We start from the raw sequence: 10,937 nt of genomic DNA on the forward strand, positions 1-10,937 counted from the left end.
TACAAACCCTTACATTAATCATCAGTTGATTTTTGACAAGGTGGAAACACAAACCAGTGAGAAATTAATAATCTTTTCAACAAGTGGTGTTCAGAAAACGATAGAAACAAGCAAAAAATGAACTTGGCTCTCTCCTCATACCATCTCAAGAATTAATCCAAAATGGATCACAGACTTAACTCTAAGAACTAAAACTATAAAACTCTTAGAAGAAACATAGGCATAATAAAGCTTGATGACCTTGAATTAGGCAATGTTTTCTCTGATATAACACCAAAAGCATATTAATAAATTTGTTTTCATCAATACTAATAAGTTTTGTACTTCAAAGGGCACCATTAAAAAAGTTAAAAGACAACCCACAGAATAGGAGAAAATATCTGCATATCTGATAAGCCTAGTGTGCAGAACAATGCAATAAATGCAAGACAGATAACACAATTAAAAATGAGCAAAAGATCCAAATAGGCATTCTCTAAGATAGACATAAAGATCGCCAATAAGCACAAGAAAAGATGCTCAACATCATTAGCTATCAAAAAATGCAAATAAAAACCACAGTGAAATATAACTTCACAACTACCATGGTGGCTATAATCAACAAGTCAGATAAAACAAAAAGTGCTGCTGAATATGTAGAGAAATTGGAACATGTATACAGTGCTGGTGGCAATATAAACTGGTATAGCCACTTTAAAAAAGTGTCAGTTCCTTAAAATATTAAAGTTATCATATGACCCAGTAATTTCTCTCCTAGGTGAAACTCACCCAAGAGAATTAAAATTCACTTGAGAATTAGAAACGCATTCTCATACAAAGAAATTATACATAAATGTTTACAGTGCTATTATTCTCAATAACCTAAAGGAAACAACCCAAATGTTCATCAACTAATAAAAGTGCTGACTCATGCTGTAATATGAATAAACCTTAAAAATAGTGTAAGTAAAAAAAAAACTAGTGATAAAATACCATGTATGATATGATTTCATTTATATAAATTGTCCAGAAGAGGAAAATCTATAGAGACAGAACTACCCTGGCTGGTGTAGCTCAGTGGATTGAGCACAGGCCTGCGAAACAGTGGATGGCAGTTCAATTCCCAGTCAGGCCACACGCCTGGGTTGCAGGCCAACTCCCAGCAGGGGACGCACGAAAGGCAACCATACATTGATGTTTCTCTCCTTCTCTCCTTCCCCTCTAAAGATACATAAATAAATAAAATCTTTAAAAAAAATTAAAAAAAAAAAGAACTTAGATTAGTGGTTGCTTAGGGCTGTGAGTGGCAGAACGGGGAAGCGATAGCTAGAGGGTATAGGTTTTGTCTTTTTTTCTTTTTTTGAGGTGAGAAAAATATTCTAAAATTGACTTAATTTAGATGATTGGATGGGTTTGTTTTAGGAAAGACAAACATATTCTAAAATTAGGTTGTAGTGATGGTTTTATAAGTCTCTGAATATCACAAGAAAATCTCAAATTGTACAATTTAAATAGGTAAATTGGATGGTAAATGAATTATATCTCAAACTTTTTCTAAAAATTGGAACATTTTTACCAGTATTTTTCAAATATTTTCTTCTCCCTTCACCCTTTGATATTCTAGTTACTCAAAAATTATATCTCAGAATATTGTCCCACGGGTCACTAATGCTTGGTCGATTTTTTTTTCTTTCTTTGATTTAGTTTGTTTTGCTACATCTTCAAGTTCAGTGATCTTTTTATCAGTGTCTAATCTTCCTTTAAGCCCTCCACTGAATTATTCTTGTAAGATACTGTATTGTTTTATTACTAGAAGTTCCATTTGGTTCTTAAAAAAAAGACTTTATTTATTTTTAGAGGGGAAGGAAGAGCAGGAAACATTAATATGCAGTTACCTCTCACATACCCCCTGCTGGGGACTGGGCCTGCCACACAGGCACATGCCCTGCCTGGGAATTGAACCTGATTCTTTGGTTCGCAGGCCAGCACTCAATCCACTGAGCCACACCAGCCAGGGCTAGTTCTTTTTTATATCTTCAATTTTCTCATCATTGTATTCATGCTTTTCTTTAAATATTTGGGCATATGTATGAAGACTTTAAAAATCCTTGTTTGCTAATTCAGTCATTTTAGTCATTTCTGGGTGATTTCTAATTATCAGTTTTTCTCCTGGATAGGGTTCACATTTTCCTATTTCTTTCCACATGCAATAATTTTTTTATTGGATTGATATTGCAAACTCTATATTGGGAAGTGGTCAATTTTGCTGTTTCCTTCAAAGGGTGTAAGACTGTTCTGTGAGGCAGGTCAGTTACGCAGGGATCATGTTGAGCCATTCAAGGCTTGTTATTAAGATGCAGGTGTGAGTAGCCTTTACTTTGGCTAGTTCAGCCCCAGTGCCAAGGTGTGTCCCTTGACTAAATGCCCTAAACATGTAACCCTCCATTCTGGCAGTTCAGAACATGTATGTTTCCCAGAACTTTTAAGCTCCAGGAACTGTCCATCTTACAACTCCCCATTTTTTGCCTGGCCTCATGGGGTTTCAGCAATACACGCACGGAAATGCATGAACACTCTTCTGGCAGTCTTTGCATAGCTCCTTCCTGTAGGGCACAGGTGGCAAACACAAGGCCTGTTGGCCAAATCCAGCCTTCCACCTCGTTTTATCCAGCCCAGCACCTTGTTTCTACCCAGTAGCAGCGACAAGCTCTCATTTAACTGTTAAGGAGTAGTTACATTTATACAGTCCAAAAATTACATTCAGCCCTTTGAAGGCAACCACGAGAGCGATGTGGCCTCCAGTGAAAATGAGTTTGACACCCCTGCTCTATGGTTTTCTGCCCTACCGAATGCTAGCCACCTCCTTGAACTCCGATTTGCAGTCTCAACTTAGTAAGGTGACTGTGCTCTGCTTGGAATTCCGCTCTCTGCACTGTGGTCTGAAAAGTGAATTCAGCTCACTGTGGTATGAACTAAAGAATTGTGTTCTTCCAAATTTGTTATGTTGAAGCCCTAACCCTCACTGTGACTGTAATTGGAGAAAGGGCCTTAAGGGAGGTAATTGAAGTCAAATAAGGCCATGAAAGTGGGATGTACACTGTATTAATCCCATAGGACTAGTGTCTATACAGGTGATCCCAGATAATCTATCTCCTCTCTCTGGCACAGAAGAAAGGTCATGTGTGGGCACAAACCATCCATAAGCCAGGAAAAGAGGCCTCACCAGAAGCCAATCTTGACAGCACCTTGATTTTGGCCAAGTCTCCAGAACTAAGAACATAAGTTTGTGTTGTTTAAGCTACCTGTCTATAGTATTTTTCTTAAATACTTATTTTTTAGAGAGGGAAAGGGAGGGAGGAAGAGAAGGAAACACCAACGCGAGAAGCATTGATCGGTTGCCTCCAGTACGCATACCAACCAGGGACTGTATCTGCTACCCAGGCATGTGTCCTGACTGGGAATCGAACCATAACCTTTTGCTTTGAGGAATAACACCCAGCCAAGACACACCAGTCAGGACCTGTCTGTGGTATTTAGTTATGACAGTCTGGGCTTACTACTACAGCCTCCAAGGTATGTAGGTCTTTGCTATTTCCTTTTGTTTTGGGGATCAAAGCCTGCACCACCTGTTGTCCAATTTCTGAAAGTAGTTGTTTCACATATTTCATCTACTTCGAGCAGTCTATTCAGGAAGGTTAATTGGGTCCCAGTTGTCCCATCACGGCCAGAAGTGTAAGTCCCAACTTATCTTCTAACTAGATGATATTCAGAAATTTCTGAGGAGAAAAGATGGAGTCACAACCCCATCATGCAGTAGCCTTGAAAAATCCTCAGCGCCCACTCTTCTCCGGAAAAAAGCAAGCACATTATGCCATCTCTACTGAGATGGGAGTGAGGCTCCTACACATATCAGGCGGCCCAGCACAGACCTAAGCAAGATCTCAGATTTCAGCGAAGTGAGACTTCTATGTTGTACTCATACTCGTATCGACATGGAGTTCTTCAGTCCAACGGGGTAACCACTTTCATTTTTACATACAGTTTTCCTTGGAATTAATAAGACAAACTAACCCACCAAGTATCCTCTAAGTGAGGATGTCTAGGCTCAGCATCCTCTCTACAATCAGTACTCACATGCTGGACATGCTGAGTATTATCATGGGAAATTAAAGCCAAAATTATATCCTGGGCTGTGCTACACAGGGCAAAAATGATGTCTCAGAAAAACAAGAATCATCACAAGAAACCACAAGGCACTTTAATTACAGTGAACTTAATGCTCTCAGGGCAAGAAGAGGCACTCCACAGCCAATGAGCAGAAAACAGATACCAAGAGGAATTGAAATGATACCCGAAAGTTAAAAGCTAAATTATAAACATGAGAGTTTAGATTTAAGGAGGATAATTCTAACAGAGTGTAAGTTTTGGCATGATACTGAACCCTAGAGTTTAGAAATAAAAAAATCCTCCAGAATAGAGAGATTGTGACCACAAGAGCTGACATATTTTAGTCGAATAACTTGCTGGAAATGCATCCGAGGTCAAAAATGTCTGAAGAATGAGATGCTACGAGGATCCCAGAATGTTTTTCTTGGAGGCCACCTCTTCCCTCTCCTGTTTCCGCTCCATGCCACTCCCCTCTATGCCCCCAAATCCTCGTATGGCCCGAATTACCTCTTAAAACCCAGATCTCACTCTACTGCTCATCTATACAAAAGCCCTCTCTGGCGAACAAACATCCATGGACTGCGACCCAGTTCCTTAGCTCCCCGTGCCCTCATCCATCTTTCCCAGTCTACCTGTCCAGCCTTTCTCACCACATCACCCCTACCTCCCCTTCCCATTTTCTATGCTCCAGCCCCCTCTTCCTACACATCTTATCACAAAGACCCTGTGCCTCTGTAATTTCTCATTTCTAACATGCTGTTCCTTCTGCCTCCCTCAACCCCAACGCAATTTAGTGAAAATTTTGCCTTCAAGGGTTTAGATCCAATGCCTCACGTACCTGCTCTTGAGCCCTGTTAGGCTTCTTCTTTTTCCAGGACTTACCATGTTTTGCTGAGTTTAACATTTTGTGTTGTTGTTTCTTTTGCCATAAGCTCTTTGTACAGAGGAATTGTATTACTACTTCACAATAGCTATCCTCCATTATCTAGCACAGAAAGCCCTTAAAATACGCTTTTAAGATGCTAAATGGAAACATTATTCTCAAGTTGGAAAATTCCAATGGGTTTGACTTTCAAGTTGTGATTTGTTTGCCCCTCAGTACAGGCTCCAAAGCTACTTTCCCCGCTCAACCTAAGGAAAGGTAGAAGCCCAGAGGACTAAAACACATTATTTTTATTGGAAGACATTTCTGAACTCGACCAGACTGAAATGTTAATCACTTACCATCCAACTCATTAATGCAAATGCCTCAAAGGCAGCAGGGCAGCAGGCGGGTGGGAAGGCTCCTAAACCAAAGCCAATATTTATTAAGTGACATATTGCACCACTGCTTTTTGAAAAAAAAACTTTATTTTTAGACAGAGGGGAAGAGAAGGAGAGAGGGTGAAAGAGAGAGACACATCAATGTGTGGTTGCCTCTTGTGTACACACTACCAGACACCTGGCCCACAACCCAGGCATGCGCCCTGACTGGGAATTGAACCAGCAACTCAGTGGTTCACAGGCTGATGCTCAATCCACTAAGCCACACCAGCCAGGGCTTCAAAGCTGCTTCTGATCACAGATGCTTTCCCAAAAAGCATTCTAAAGAAATTTTCTTTAGAAAATTTTCCCAAATTCTAAAGAAACAGGCACTTTCCTAGAAAACAGTGTAATGCCTCTTCAATACTCCTTTCCATTCTCTGGGGTAACCCACTAGCAACTTCAAGCCCTCCGAGTTCTTTTCTTTTTTCCCTCATCAAAGAGAAAGGATTTAACAAGAACCATTTCTCTTTGTTGGGACTGTTACATTTGACAGTCTCTCCCACTAAAATGTTTCTCACCCTCAATTTGGTCTTTTACTTCAATAATTAAACTGAAAGGCATCCTATGGAAAAACTCCTCAGGGAGGCAATGGAACCACTTGAAACCAAAATGGGCCTCCTTATATCCTTCCAGATATAAGGGTGGGCTGTCCTCTCCCACCCAAAGCAGTAGATCGGATTAAGGTTCTTCCCCCCAGGTTCCAGATAAAGGCTGTGGTAGAAGGCTCCATTCTGGGACCCTGAGGACACTGCATAAGCATGTCTCCATTGACTTGGTTTCTGTCTAGTCTTTCTCTCTTCCTTTACCAGCACCCCCACCCCGCAACCCCCAGCTTTAACCCAGGGCTCTCAACAGCAGCCCTACCGAAATACTGCAGCAGATTCTTCTTTGCTGTGGGAAGTTCTCTTGGACACTGTAGGTTCCTCCCAGCCATGGCAGTTGAAAATCTCTTATCACCAACATTCACTGGAGAGTAAAACTCCCAGCTGAGAATCACTGCCTTAACAACCCACTTGTTCTTCCACCCATCCATTCATAAGTAACATTTATAGGACCACCATTTTAGATTTCCTCAAAACTTTCAAAGGCTTCTGTTTTCAGCATGTTTGTCATTACTCTGTACAGTATTTAATTAGCGTTTTTTGGCATTGTAACTTTTTATACAACATTTTAAAAGTTACAGTTATACTTCTCCTATTTTCTGTGCACATGCACCTTCTGGATACAAATTTCCAGGAACACATCCTCTTCGGTTACTGTGCTTTACTGCAGATGATATAGGAAGTTTATATATGGTTAAAGAAAATGACTCTATAGTATAAATTACTTTGTTTCCTAATACAGTATGCGCTGCCCCCACCTCACCCCAGGAGAAGTGAGACGCAGTGGAACTAGGACCACACACAGCATCAAGACGAACACCGTTTCCTGGAACGTAAATTTGGCTTGAAGATTTAGAGAGTTATTAAAACAAAGTTTTTATGTTAAAGTTAACACAATTAATTTGGAGTGAAATAAAATTTTGCATGAATTTTAAAATGAGAAACATTAACAAAACTGTTTCGCAATGGGTCACAGCAAGCCATGGTTCCAGGCCAACCTGTGATTCAGCAGAAGTGTTGACAGGCCCTAGTTTACTGAAATGGAGCATCTTCATTGAATTAAAATGGTAAAAACTTCCAGAGAACGTAAGATTCACACTCCAGCTTCGAGTCAGACGGGGTATTTTAAACTTTATAATAACCTTCCTGCCTAGGACATGTAGCTGGTAATCTCTCTCTATGCTTGTACAATTTTCATCATGGGAATAGTTGAGATGATAAATGGTTAGAAAAACTGCAACGTGTAAACCCATTTTGGGGAAGAGAAATAGCCTGAGCCACTCTGTTCCTTGAACTTAGATATGTTAGAACAAAAATTTATCATGTAAACATGCCTTCTCCTATTCGATGGCCTCCTGTATGCCTCAGCTTTTTAAAACAATTGATTTTTGTGAGAGACACAGACAAATTTGTGTGAGAGATCACAGCCTCACAGAGGCAGTGATCTGCTGTCTGTGCATTCATCCATGCATTCATCAGTTACTTCTTGCCTGTGCCCCAACCAGAGACCGAACCTGCAACCTGGGCACATTGGGCAACACTCCAAATAATTGTGGTACCTGGCTAGGGCTTTTTGTTTTTACGTTTAGTTGATTTAAAAAGTTACAGTCCATTTTAGCTAAAGCAAAAGTAAATAAACAATGTAAAATGAAATTGGTATTTGTTTGTTTTGTTGCTGTCTCTTCTCTTTACACCTAATTTCTGACACCCAAGCCCCACCAACAGGGCAGGTTTTTATTGTTCCTACTTTTTAACTTTTTTAACACTGCTGCAAGCTGTGGAATTAGGATGAAATAACCTCACTCTCTTGGTCTTTTCTTTAGAGTACGTAAGTAGATTTTAAAATCTTTCACAACATCAAATCACCAAATAGCTGTATAACGCATTATAGAGTTTTACAGGCAGAATCACATATAAGCAATTTACTGTTTAACTACATCTTGTATAAATATTTTTTACGGTCCACAGTATTTGTTAATTTTTGATCATGAGAAACTATTCCTTAGTCCAAACATTGATGTTCCATAGTTCAGGAACACAGGTCAATGACTAACTTCCATGGAATTTAACCCAAAGAAATTCTTTACATTCCAAAAATAACTCAGCACTCTGAAAGATATACCAGCCTTCTTCACCTCCTCAAAATCTCTCATGGAATTGAGGGAGAAGAGAGAGTAGTCAGAGAACATCCCAACAGGTGGAATAGGAAGTAAGAGCTGACATCACAGGCTCATAAGCCGCTGGGTCCTCTGTCACCAGAGCCCCCACCTCCACACACAAAGGAAAAGAGAACCTTCTGTAGTAGTCACAGAAGAGAACCTTCTGTAGTAGTCACAGAAGTCAGTCAAAAACTGGCTAAAACCAGATCACCCCAAGGTGAAAGAAAAATTGACCAGAGATCAACACCAAAGCACATTATACCATCATTACAACGAAAACTGACAGTCACCAGAGAACAGGACCAAGAAAGATCTGCCTAGTCAGGGTCTGAAATGTGTGGGTTCCTGACTTCATCTAGGGAAGATTTAACAACACAGGCCTAGGTGATTTTGAGAATACGTTTACTAAAGCTGGGGACAGTGAAACAAAGGAAGGGCTTGAGATAGAAGAGGCAAGATCCCAGCAACAGGAGCTGAGCCAGGGCTGCCTAGATGCAGGAGAGAAAGACACAGTAACAGAAGAGAGCCACGCTGAGCTGCATGGACCCAGGAAAGGAAGTGACACTAACGAGTCACACTGCACTGCATGGACTCAGGAGAGGAAGTTATGGAAGCAAAAGGGGTGAGTCACACTGGGCTGCGTGGATTCAGGAAACAAGTTACAGAGGCAAAAGGAGAATCCTTCTAAACAGGTTCAGGTGGTTAATGCCCAGGACAAGCTGCCACTGCCCGATGCTCCCCAGGTTGCAAGTCTTGTGGGAACCCTTAGAATTTAAGAGAAAGAAACACACACCCAAGGAAAAGGGTGGCTCAGGCATGCTTGAGAGAGTGCACACTGGGTCCTTTGCCTTGAGAGTTTTTATCTGTTTTAAAAGATGGGAGTTTTAGGGGAGTATCAGAGGACGGTCTCAACAGAATGGTCAAGTTTTCCAGGTATGTCCTGTAATATGCTGATGCATCAAAATAAGCACACAGATAGGGGATTTTGGGATCATTCGCTGGTCAGCTTCACTGCTTTATCTCGGATTTATCTGGCTCTACTTGGGCTTGTTTGTTATTTATTCCCCTAACTTCATCTGTTCTGGAGTACGGCTGGCACTAATGGCAGCAACTGGGCCTCTGTTACCTACCTCCCTGACCAGGGTGATTTAAGCTACTCCCATTCTGATTGTGGAGAGCAGGCATAAACTATCTGCTGCAAAGTGTCCTTGGTTAGGGATGATAAGATCTGATGATTTATTAGCAGGCTGTTAATTGCTCAGCCTTAACTATTTTGCCTCAAGTTCCCTCATTCCATTTGACAAGGAATTTTCCTACCTTCATACTATCCTACCACCACCACAAGTAGAAGGGGTGATGAGGGGGGACGAAAGACACAACACTTTTGGAAGAAGCCACATTAGGAAAAATGTGCCCTACCAACCAAAGGCAGAGTCAGATGTGGCACCAGATAATTCAAAAACTGGGAACACATAAAATCCCTAAAACTGACAGCATGCACAATTCACTTTAAATCAGCCTGCATCCTGGCCTCTGTCCCTACTTGAATAAAACTTGCGTTTTTCTCTCACTTTGACTCTTTCTTGAAATCTTTCCTGCACAAGTCAAGAGCCTGACACCCAAAAGCTCCCAAACTCTGCTAGGGCACATCTGGCCCCTAGCTTGGAATCCGTCCAGTAACAGAATCACAATTTCTGTCAAACCTGTGTGTGACTTCCTTGGTTCAGCCACAGCAATCTCATAGAAAGCTGCAGCCCCCAGGGATACAATGATCCCTCCAATAATATGAATCCCAGACCCCTGCCAAAGGCCAAACATCTGAGGTTGCATCAAAGCACTTGAAAGGATGGTAGTTACATTTCCCTCAACACCAATGTCCTTCCTGACAGAGAAATGGACAGTGCTGCAGCTGTGCAGTATGTAAAAAAAAAAAAAAAATCTGTATTTTAATACCGTAAAAATAGTATCTCATCTCCAGATCCCATAGGCTATTAAAAAATGAAATCTGGCAGCATTTTCTAATAATACATGCATTTTTTAATATTTAGGAGAAATACGCCATCAATACATTTCCCTCCAAACAGACCTGCTCTTAGCAACTCAAGAATAACAATAAACAAAGGAGCAACAATTGCTGTTTTTTTCTAATAGGAGTTGCTAGTACACAAACTAAATGAGTACAGCCGAAGGCCCAAGGGAATGTTGGCAGCAACCTGCCAACCAGGTTCTATATTAACGAAGTCAAGCAACCCACTGCTAGCTCTAACCATTCCAGATAATTCCCAAATAGCAAAGAACTTGATCTAAGCAACTTATAACCACAAAACTTATATTAAGCAATTATGATTAAGGAGATTGAGGGGAGGGAGTAAATAGAGGAGTTAATAGATGACAAAATTATTTGAATAGCCATCAAATGAGAAATAGAGTCCAAAGACAGAAATGTGACCCAAGCTGCACCAGAATATATTAATGGGACTTGATTTCTTATTTCTTCCCTACCCTCCCTAGCCCCACACAACCTTCTCCCCAATTAAGACGGAGGCTCATAAGGAAACGAGACAACTTAGATGCAAAGTTTTGATAACCATATTTGAATCCCAGAGGCCAACGCTACATTGAATTTTTTTTGTGACATGAATCAATACATCCTTTACTGGAGGGGGCACGGCTTAATTAAGCTCAGTCTGGAATTTCCTAGTAATTTAAAGAGCACTATTATGAT

Source organism: Sturnira hondurensis, unplaced genomic scaffold (genome assembly GCF_014824575.4).
Source record: "Sturnira hondurensis isolate 20B ecotype Veracruz unplaced genomic scaffold, ASM1482457v3 Scaffold0013537, whole genome shotgun sequence".
Taxonomy (NCBI): Eukaryota; Metazoa; Chordata; class Mammalia; order Chiroptera; family Phyllostomidae; genus Sturnira; species Sturnira hondurensis.